The sequence below is a fragment of the Microtus oregoni genome, unplaced genomic scaffold, assembly GCF_018167655.1.
Source record: "Microtus oregoni isolate MIOR12 unplaced genomic scaffold, Mior012 000013F_ref0000133, whole genome shotgun sequence".
NCBI classification, from domain to species: Eukaryota; Metazoa; Chordata; class Mammalia; order Rodentia; family Cricetidae; genus Microtus; species Microtus oregoni.
The window spans coordinates 37,788,725-37,799,422 of NW_024543072.1; positions in this window are offsets into that span (position 1 = coordinate 37,788,725).

Consider the following 10,698-nt stretch of genomic DNA (forward strand, 5'->3'; position numbering starts at 1 on the left):
TGTAGACCAGACTGGCCTCAAATTCAGAGATTCACCTGCCTCTGCCTACCAAGTACTGGGATTAAAGTGTTCTTTAACTGGGATTCAAAATAGTTCTTAAATACCAAACAAGCCAAGTTGTGTCTCTTGTGTCTGTGTGTGTTATTAGTAAATTCAAACTAATGGATACAAAGGACTATTTCTGTCTTCCTCTTCTTCTTCCTCTTCTTCTTCCTCTTCCTCTTCCTCTTCCTCTTCTTCTTCTTCTTCTTCTTCTTCTTCTTCTTCTTCTTCTTGTTTTTTTCAAGACAGGGTTTCTCTGTAGCTTTGGAGCCTGTCCTATAGACCAGGCTGGCCTCGAACACACAGAGATCCACCTGTCTCTGCCTCCCGAGTGCTGGAATTAAAGGTGCGCACCACCACCACCAGGCCCCTGCTTTCCTCTTCTAAATAGTTAAAAATCCTATCACCAGAATGACTGTTACTGTGTTCAGTGTTCTATGATGTGGGGACTTGCGTTGTCCTCAAGAACTGTAGGGAATGCTTCCCTTTCTAGACAGGAAAGCATCAAGACTGCATCCATGTTGAGTTCTTGTCTGATGGAGCAGGATACTTCCAGGACAGATGGTCAAGCTGGTTGCTCACAGGAACCCATCACCCTTGACCAAAGAAAACTGAAAAATTGCCTGTTTAGCAAATAAAGGGGCACGACCTACCACAGGCACATGCTAGGAACCGTGTGAGGTTCTCCTCAGGGTCAGGGAGTAGCCATATACCTAAAGTGGGTATAGGACCAGCAAGATGGCTCAGTTGGTAAAGGCACTTGCCACCAACCTGAGTTTGGTCCCTAGGACTCACATTAAAGGCGTGTGCCACCACCGCCTGACTTTTTGCATATTTTAAGCACTATTTCCCCTCTATCACCCCAAAAGAGGTTCTCTTCTCTCTCTCTCTCTCTCTCTCTCTCTCTCCTCTCTCTCTCTCTTCTCTCTCTCTCTTCTCTCTCTCTCTCTCTCTCTCTCTTTCTCTCTCTCTCTCTCACACACACATACAGAGACACACATACACAGAGTAGCGCACACCTATAAGGAAATTGAGGCAGGATTTGAGAGTTGTGAGATCAGCCTAGGCTACACAGTGGCTGCCCTGTCTTTAAAAGAGAAAGGAAAAAGAATTCAAACTGGAGGACACACGTTTCTAAAGCTTCGAGGAAGCTGGCCCTTTCACTGATTACTCTGGGGAATGCAAATGGCCAGAGCTGCCATTCCGCATCAGGAATCCAACCTACACATGAGCATAAACTCCATCATCAGCATTTGGAACCTGCTTGCTGATAATTTTTTTTATTTTTTTTTTTTTTTGAGACAGGGTTTCTCTGTGTAACAGCCCTGGCTGTCCTGGAACTTGCTCTGTAGACCACGAAGGCCTCGAACTCAGAGAGATCTGCTTGCCCCTGTCTCCCAAGTGTTGGAGCTGGAATTAAAGGCATGCACTACCACTACCTGGCTGGAACCCAGTTTGTAATAACAAAAGACTGAAAATGATTCCCAGTTGGAGGTGACCAGATAAATAAAGAACAGTAGCGTCCCTATGGTGAGAACTAGCTTACTGTGATAACAGTGGGGGTTCTCCTCCTGTGCTGATAGAAGATCTAGAGCATCTAAGTAGGAAGAAAGGGACTGTAGGCATTACAGTACTGCACCTATTACAGTACTGCACCTTTGTAACGGAAGGGAGGGTGGTGGAGGAAACAGTGTAAGACCCAAAAATATGTAAACAACCCCTATTTCTTTGAGACAGGGTCTGCTCTATCTCAGGTTGGCCTTGAGGTATAACTAAGGCTGACCCTGAAGTGCTGGTCTTCCTGCCTTTGCCAATACCCATTTTACACAGTGCTGAAGATCTACCCTAGAGTTTCCTGCATGCTAGGCAACCAGTCTACCAACTGGATTTTCTATTTTTGTTGTTGATGTCTGTTTTAGGGTTCTATTGCTGTGATAAGATCATAAAAGCAACCTGAGGAGGGAAGGGTTTATTTCATCACAACCCCCAATCACAATCCCTCATCCAAGGAAGTCAGGGCAAGAACTCCAAGTAGGAACCTGGAGGCAGAAACTAAAGCAAAGGGGCTAGAAGGACACTGCTTTGTTGGAGGAGGGCTTCTTGTTCGTCCCAGCCATCCAGATCCGAAATAATTACATATAACAAAACAGTTATCAAGCAAGAATTACAGTTATAATATTTATATTTACTTTACCTTTTATTATAACTAAGAAAAACTATAACTATAAATTCTTCAATTCCATCAAAGACTCCAGAAGGATTTAATATTACCTAACTAAACAGGAAGTGCATTGTAAGCAACTCCCCAAACTCTAGAAATACATACATATCTGTATGTACATATCTGGCCATCTAGAAAATCTAACTAACATGACTACAAGCTTGACTATTATAGATGATTATCTATTTTTTAGATGATTATCTATTAACCTGTATTATACATTACATTTTAAATGAGCTGGACAAACACAATACCTTAATCAAGAGCAGAAATATGCATATAACAGAATTGACCTTAAATTTGTATCAATAAACAAGATCCATCTGCAAATATCTATAGCATATTCCTCTTTAAATGTAAATAAACATTTATAGACAGTATTTGGGAATAGGGGCGTAGTTGTCTCCATACTGCTTCTTGCTTTTTGTTGGGGAAGTAATTTCTGAGGGTATTTTTGGGGTGTTCAAGGCAACCTTTCAGGGGTCTTGGTCCATCAAATCATATTGGTCTGGAAGCAATCCTTAGGTTCTCATCCTCTGTGGAAACAAAAGAAGAACTTCCTTTTCAAAGCAACATATCCTTAGACCCAAATTCTGAAGTCAAGATACCTTTGTAATATACATGTTGGTTTAGCTTAGCAGCCTATACAATGAAATGTTTCTCTGTACTTAGCTCCTTCACTGTCAAAAAATTCAAAGAAGACACAATAATATACATAATCCAGACTCTCTGTGTATATTACATCTTTATGTGGCTTGTTTATTTTTACTCTATTTCTTTTTAATATTTATTTTATTATCTTTACTCCTTTAATCCATTACTGTACTCTGTCTCTTTAAAGACTTTGTTTTAGTTTTTAAAAACCATTTACTTCTTTTTATAACTCTCTGTACTCTTTTTCTCCTCTCTCCCAAGCCTATGTACAGTTATCCAACACTGTGACTCAGTTAGAGGTTTTTATGTCTGAATCTGTCCAACGCTAAGCCCTTCTTATGAACTTAAGTGGTGCCATTGCTAGGGGAAATACAGTACTGCCTGCTTGCCCTGCCCAGTCCAGCATGGCAGAGCTGTTTGCTGCCTCTGAGAGCCAGGCTCACAGTTCCATTTTTAGGCACAGTCAGTCTATATTGCCATTAGCACTCTTTTTACTAATCCCATTTAAATGCTCTATAGCTGGACCTCATCAGCATTCGCTGGCAGCATGGTCCAGAAAGCTGCAGTTTCAAAACAATGTGGCTTCTTTTTTAAACCACAGAATCGTGAAAACTTCTCTTAAAGGAGCCATGCCTCTGCTTGCTTCTAGCAAACAGAGCCCACCCAAGAAAATGCAGCTACTGAACCATGATTAACTGTGTTCTTTTGTGTCTAGGATTCTCAGGTTTTACATGGATTTAGCCCACCACGATGGCACACCAATTTGTTGTTGGAAGGCCGCTTGTTTGTTTTCTACTTGCCTGGCAGTTTAGACTAGCAAAATTTCAGCACCTCTGTCTCCAGCAGTGGCTCCAAAGCTTCTCACTAACTCTTCCTTTTTTTCTCCCAGCATTCAATTTAGTTTTCCTCGCCTACCTAAATTCTGCCCTATCAACAGGCGAAGGCGGTTTCTTTATTCATCAGTGGTAGTTACAGCATACAGAGGGGAATCCCACACTGCTTCTTGGCTTGCTCAGCCACCTTATAGCAGGCTGATATAGCATCTTCCATCCATGACTGCCAGCTTAGGGGTGATTACAGTGGTCTGGGCCCTCCCACATCAATCATCAGTCAAGAAAATACATTACAGGCTTGCCCAGAGGCCAATCTAGTGGAGGCATCATCTCAATTTTGGTTCTCTCTTCCAAAATAGTAGCTTATGTCAAGTTGACATAAAATTAGCTTTACTCTATGATCCACCTGCCTCTGCCTCTGAGTGTTGGGATTAAAGATGTGCACCACCACCACCAGGTGGTTTTCTGATTTGTCATTTATGCAGAAAGGTTTTGACTTGATGAGCCACAAGGATGTCAATGCTGCGTCACAGAGGCTTGGGGGGGGGGGGCTTGTGTAGGATGAGGGTGGCAGTACCCAAGAAGAGGGACTGACTGATCCCTGAGCTGCTGGGAAGGGAGAGTAGGAAAGGCCCCCTTCAGTCTGCTGGTCAATTCACAGATCTTTTTAACGTGTGCTCTTAACCACTGAGCCATCTCTCTCCAGCTGCTCTTCTGTGTGTTACTAAGGAATTGTCCACGTCTTCCCTGGCTACAAAATAGAATTCACTTGGTTTTCTTTCCTCTCTTCCCTCATTTTGAGACAAGCTCTTACTTAATAAGGAGCCCAGGCTAGTACCAAACTCTGTCTTTTTTCCTCAACTGGTTGTTTTTCTTCACACAAAGCTTAGACCTTCACCCACCATTTGGTTCTTTTCCTCTTGATAGTCAGAGTTTGTTCATAATGCTCTCAAAACCCAGGTCCCAGGCCGGGCGGTGGTGGCGCACGCCTTTAATCCCAGCACTCGGGAGGCAGAGGCAGGCGGATCTCTGTGAGTTCGAGACCAGCCTGGTCTACAAGAGCTAGTTCCAGGACAGGCTCCAAAACCACAGAGAAACCCTGTCTCGAAAAACCAAAAAAAAAAAAAAAAAAAAAAAAACCCAGGTCCCAGAAAGGAACACAAAGGCTGTTTCTTTGGCTACAGATATTGTAGATAGAGTATGCTTGTCTCTGATATGCATCCCAGATGAGCATGGCCACAGTATATGGCCTCTGCATTTTGTGTAACCAATTCTTTTTTTTTATTAACTGTATTTTATGTGCATTAGTGTGAAGGTGTCAGATCCCCTGGATTTACAGACAGTTGTGAGCTGCCATGTGGGTGATGGGAATTGAACCCGAGTCCTCTGAAAGAGCAGGCAGTGCTCTTAACTACTGAGCCATCTCTCCATCCTAACCAATTCTTTTTAGCAGCTCAGCTTCCATGTTGCACGATGAAGTCATAACTACTTCAAAGGCCCAGAAGTTACCAGCCAAAGTATTCCCTGATTCTCCAGCTCTTGAACCCAATGTTTTTGGGATATGCTCCTGGGATTCCATTTCTGAAAGAAAAGAACCTGACCATGTTTTTGACCAAGAAGCAAATACCTGTCTTCCTCTTCACTATCCAACATTAGCATCAGAAAGACAGCAGCAGGTCCAGGAGACAGTCCTCTTTGCTGTCCAACATTGCCATCAGGAAGACAGCACAGCCAGGAGACAGTGCTGCTGTGCTCACCTTTATACTGCAGCAGCCTTTTGAGAATTCCCAGAGTTCTTTGGTTATTTATTTATTTATTTATTTATTTTTGATTTTTCGAGACAGGGTTTCTCCGTAGCTTTTGGTTCATGTCCTGGAACTAGCTCTTGTAGACCAGGCTGGCCTCGAACTCACAGAGATCCGCCTGTCTCTGCCTCCCGAGTGCTGGGATTAAAATCATGTGCCACCACCGCCCGGCCCCAGAGTTCTTTGGGAGTCCTTCCTGCCAGCCTGGCTTCAGCTCTCTCTCTCTCACACAACTCCCCTTAGCTTCTGCTGTGTTGAAGGATCCCAAATCTCTTTTCTTTTGGTTCATCTTAGCTGGTTCAAGAAAGTGGGGAAAGGCTATATACCAGCCAAACTAACTTGCGACTATATTCCCCTTCTCATGAAGAATATTTTTTTGTTGTTTGCTTTTTTGTCTTGTTTTTGTTTTTGGTTTTTCAAGACAGGGCTTCTCTGTAAAACAGTCCTAGCTCACCTTTCTGGCTCCTAAAATGCTTGTATCAGGTAAAAATTTTGGGGAGGATCCCCATCATTTTTCTTCACTGAGTAGAAGCAAGATTGGAAAGCATGCATGGGCCTTCCCGTTCTTGCTATTAGGGGTTGGCTTGACAATCCATTGAGAGAAAAGAATACCACATTTGGTTCCCTTTCTATTTTTCTTTCTTTTTCTTTTCTTTTCTTTTCTTCTCTTCTCTTCTCTTCTCTCTCTCTCTCTCTCTCTCTCTCTCTCTTTATGACGAGATTTCTCTGTGTAGCTTTGGAGCTTGTCCTAGAACTCACTCTGTAGACCAGGCTGGCCTAGAACTCAGAGATCTCTCTACCTCTGCATCCTGAGTGCTGGGATTAAAGGTGTGTGCCACCACCACCCTACCCACTCTCACTTTTCTGACCTCCTTCAGGTCAGTAGCTCCTTTCTTCACCAGCCTCCAGTGTGAGTAGTAACTCTTGTGGGTAGGTGTTTCATGTGGCCTTTGCCTGTTGTCTCATATCCTGGGCTATGTGTTCTGTTTGGCCCCCACAGTAAGACCTTGGCAAGGAGCAAAGAGTAGCTTGGATTCTCCTGTGGTTACTGAGTAACTCAAGGTTTAGCCTTTCCATGGAGCTTTGGTACAACACATAGCACAAAAGCAAGAGAATCTCCAGCTCCTCTGAATTGTTCAAAAAGATCTTGGACTAATAATAGCATCTTAGGGTGACAATTAAGGTGGGATGAAGCTTATCAAAAACAAACCGTGCATTATCACGTTGGCCGCTTTTCACAGGTTCTTGAAGTGTCTTACTGGAATTTGCCCCAGTCCTCGGAACAGATAGAAAGTTCAGTTTGGGTTTCAGAGAAATCAAACCAAACAGCAAATATTTATTGAACATATCCAGTGCACACAGCTGTGGGCTTTGAATGCACTGGGACTCAATACACATTTATATTTGAAGAGGTGCAGATTCTGAAGTTTGCTGAGATATCAGATAGTACTTCCATAATGGAAAGATTATTAAGTCTTTTTTTTTTTTCAAGAGGCATTATCACTTCTTAAGAGAAATACTAAGCAAGGTTGGGAGGTTGCACAAGAGAGAGTTGCACAGGGTCAAAGCTCATTATGTGTCCATTAGTCCAGAAGCTGTAGGTGGTAGGAGAAAGCCAGAGAAGAGGAACTGCAGAACACATAGACAGTGGGAGCAAAGTCCCCACTGGGGGGATTTAGTCTGCCCTGGAAGCAGCAGGAGGAAACATGGTAAAGCTGGGCAAACATGCGTGCTGTGATGACTGTAGACCAGGAATACGACTGTTGCCTCTTGGGCACATCTTCCAAGCCTTGTTCCAGAAAATCTCACCAAGTTCATTCCAGGGACAAGGAAGACCTGAGGAAGGAATGTGCAATGGCAGTAAGCTGGCTCCTATTAGAACTTAAAGATCTGAGGCCCAGGGCTAGAGATAGCACAGCAGTTAAGAGCACTGGCTACCCTCCAGAGGATCCAGGTTCAATTCCCAGCACCTACATGGCAGCCCATAGCTCTAACTCTGCTTTCAGAGGCTATGATGCCTTCTTTCGGCTTCATTGCGCACCACATGTATGTGGTTCAGACACATATGTATGTAAAAAAAAAAAAACCCCAAAAAACTTACACAGATTTAGAAAAAAAAAAGAAGCCCTCCCACTATGGGGAAGTAGACATGCTTTGAGTCTAGATACAACCTAACTATCTAGGGAGAGAAAAGTCTAGTGAGGAATATGGCAGGCATGTTCAGAGACAGAGGGGTACAAGATGGTACCCTTAGGGTTTAACTGGATTTGGGAGGTTTAGGAGTATGACAGACTGAGATAACTATAATTATTCCCTGCAACTATTTCAAATGGCTTTGATGCCACAAAAATGACCTGCTTGGTCAAGGGATGTTAGGAGCATGTCCTCTGTCTTCAAGTTACCTCCAGGCAGATCTGCCAGTCTCTCAAACCCTTTCCTTCTGCTTCATCCCTCTGAGCTGGCTCAGGCCCTAATTTCTTGTAAATTAATCACAGCTGGGAACCCTGCCTCAGAGATCCATCACATCAAGCCCCAGCTTGACTTCTGTATTGGAATTTAATTGCTAGCAGACAAAATCCAAATGATTCAATAATTTTAATCCAGTCTCTTAAAACTATGCTCAGCTCTGGTCTGGAGAGCTGGCTCAGCAGTTAGGTGCACTTGTTTCGGCAGGGAATCCAGGTTTGATTTCTAGCATCCATATGGTGGTTTACAGTCATTCGTAACTCCAATTCCAGGGGATCCAACACCTTAACACCTTCTTGGCTTCCACAGGCACTGGGCACACACACATACATGTATGATAAATCTTTAAAAAAAAAAAGACCCAGTTGGGCAGCGGTGGTACACACCTTTAATCCAGCACTCAGGAGGCAGAGACAGGTGAATCTCTTATGAGTCTGAGGCCAGCCTGGTCTACAGAGCAAGTTCCAGGACAGGCTCCAAAGCTACAGAGAAACCCTGTCCCAAAAAACAAGAAACAAACAAACGAAAAATCCGCAACAAAAACTATCTAAACTCCCGGAAGCCTGGCTGAGACTCATTACTTGGAGCAGCACTTATGCACTACCTGGGAGGCCCCTTGCTCTTCCCCTTAGTCCCCTTTTCAGATGTAAAGCCAGTGGAGAATCACCCTGCTTCGCTTCCCCTTAAAGTCTTTAGGTAGTTTCACTAAAATTTAAATCTCTGAAAGCCAGAAATAGGATCCGTTCCAGATCCTTCTGTGATTATGTTCCTCCAAGCCCCACCTGAGACAGGCGGAACTGGGCCTCAGTGAATGCCGTGCATGTGTGAGAGAGGCAAGCAGATCTTCAATCATTGTGAATAAATAGGCACAAATTTATATCCTTTGTTCCCCACATATTACCCCCTGCTTACATTTCCTTTACTTTCAGAACAAGCCCATTTTTAGTTTTGAGACAGGTCCCATATAGCTCAGGGTCTTGAACTTGCCACGCAGCTGGAGCTGCCTGGCCTTGAACTTCATCTTCCCAAGCATTAATCTGGAATTAGAGACTAGTGCCACCACACTTTAGTGTGGTCTGCAGCCCTTGTGATAACCCTGCCTCATCTCCAGCTGCCCTATCAATAGTTATGACTGCCTCATTTCCTTTGAAGATCAATTCAGCATCTTCCCTGAGAATTCACATACCTTATTTTCTCTTATCAGGCATCTTCATCTCTAACATCCCACTCCCCTCACCATGCTCCACAGTTTCCCCAGGAAATCTTTACCAGCCAACTTGTATATTTTATTACTATTAACTTTTTTTTTTTGGTTTTGTTATTTTGGGATAGTGCTAGGGATCAAACGTAGGGTCTTGTATAACAAAATTAAAACTTGTTTAGTCTCACAGCTTCTTGTTCTGAAGATAATTGTGATTTTTTGATAATTCTGCTTACTGTTGTTATTTTATTGAGTCATTCTCACTATGTAGCTCTGGGTGGCCTGGCATTGAACTGTCTGTGTAGATCAGGCTGCCCCGAGTCTCACCTATCTCTGCCTTCTAAAGGGTGGGAATAAAGGTGTGTGCCATCATACCCAGTGAGATGAAGCTATTAAAGAAAACCTGTGTCAAGTCCTATTACTAGAGCTCATTGAGGGCAGACGGCACTTTTCTCGTGTCATTTTGTTAAGCATAAATAAACTAAAGGAATAGTTTAGTAGGTGGTGAATTCACTCTGTTTTGAGACATGGCGTAGCCCACTCTGTATTTCACTATGGAATGTAAGTTGGCCTCTCGTCTCTAGTACTTCGTTTGGGGGCATATGCTACCATCTGCAGCCTTGGGAGTGGGGGAGACAGGGTTTCTCTTGGCTGTCTTGGAACTTCCTGTGTAGACCAGGCTTGACCTTGAGCTCACAAAGATTCACCTGCCCCTGCCTCCTAGTACCCGATCGGATTAAAGGTGTGTGTGATCATTTTAAGACAGAGAGACAGGGCTGGCCTCAGCGGCATGTACCACCAACTGTCCAGTGCCTGACTTCAATGTTAGATGTTCAAAACAAAAAGAGGTATTTTTAAATTTTTGGGTTTTTTTAAATATTATTTATACAATATTCTGTCTGTGTGTCTGCCTGCAGGCCAGAAGAGGGCATCAGATCTCATTTCAGATGGTTGTGAGCCATCACGTGGTTGCTGGGAATTGAACTCAGGACCTTGGAAGAGCAGACAATGCTCTTAACCACTGAGCCATGTTTGTTTTTTGAGACAGGGTTTCTCTGTAGCTCTGGATGCTGTCCTGGAACTAGCTCTTGTAGACCAGACTGGCCTTGAACTCACAGAGATCACCAGCCTCTGCCTCCAGAGTACTGGGATTAAAGGTATGTACCACCAACCATCCGCCCAGCGTATTTTTAAATAGCCAACTAGGTTGGAAAGCATGGTTTAACTAGCTGACCATTGCAGATTAGCTAGTCACAGAGATAAAACATTTATGTACACAAAACAAATCCATTTTAGTCTATATGAGCTTCAGTCCAACAGGTCGGATAGTTCCTTCCTGCTTATAAGCCTAGTTTAAGTGGCAGACAGGCCTGGTTTTGGAATTCCCTCTCTAGATGTCACCATCTTTCAAGGATGGATCCAGTACTATCTCATACCTTCTGAACTCCCCTTACCATGGCTCATCCTGTTGAGTAC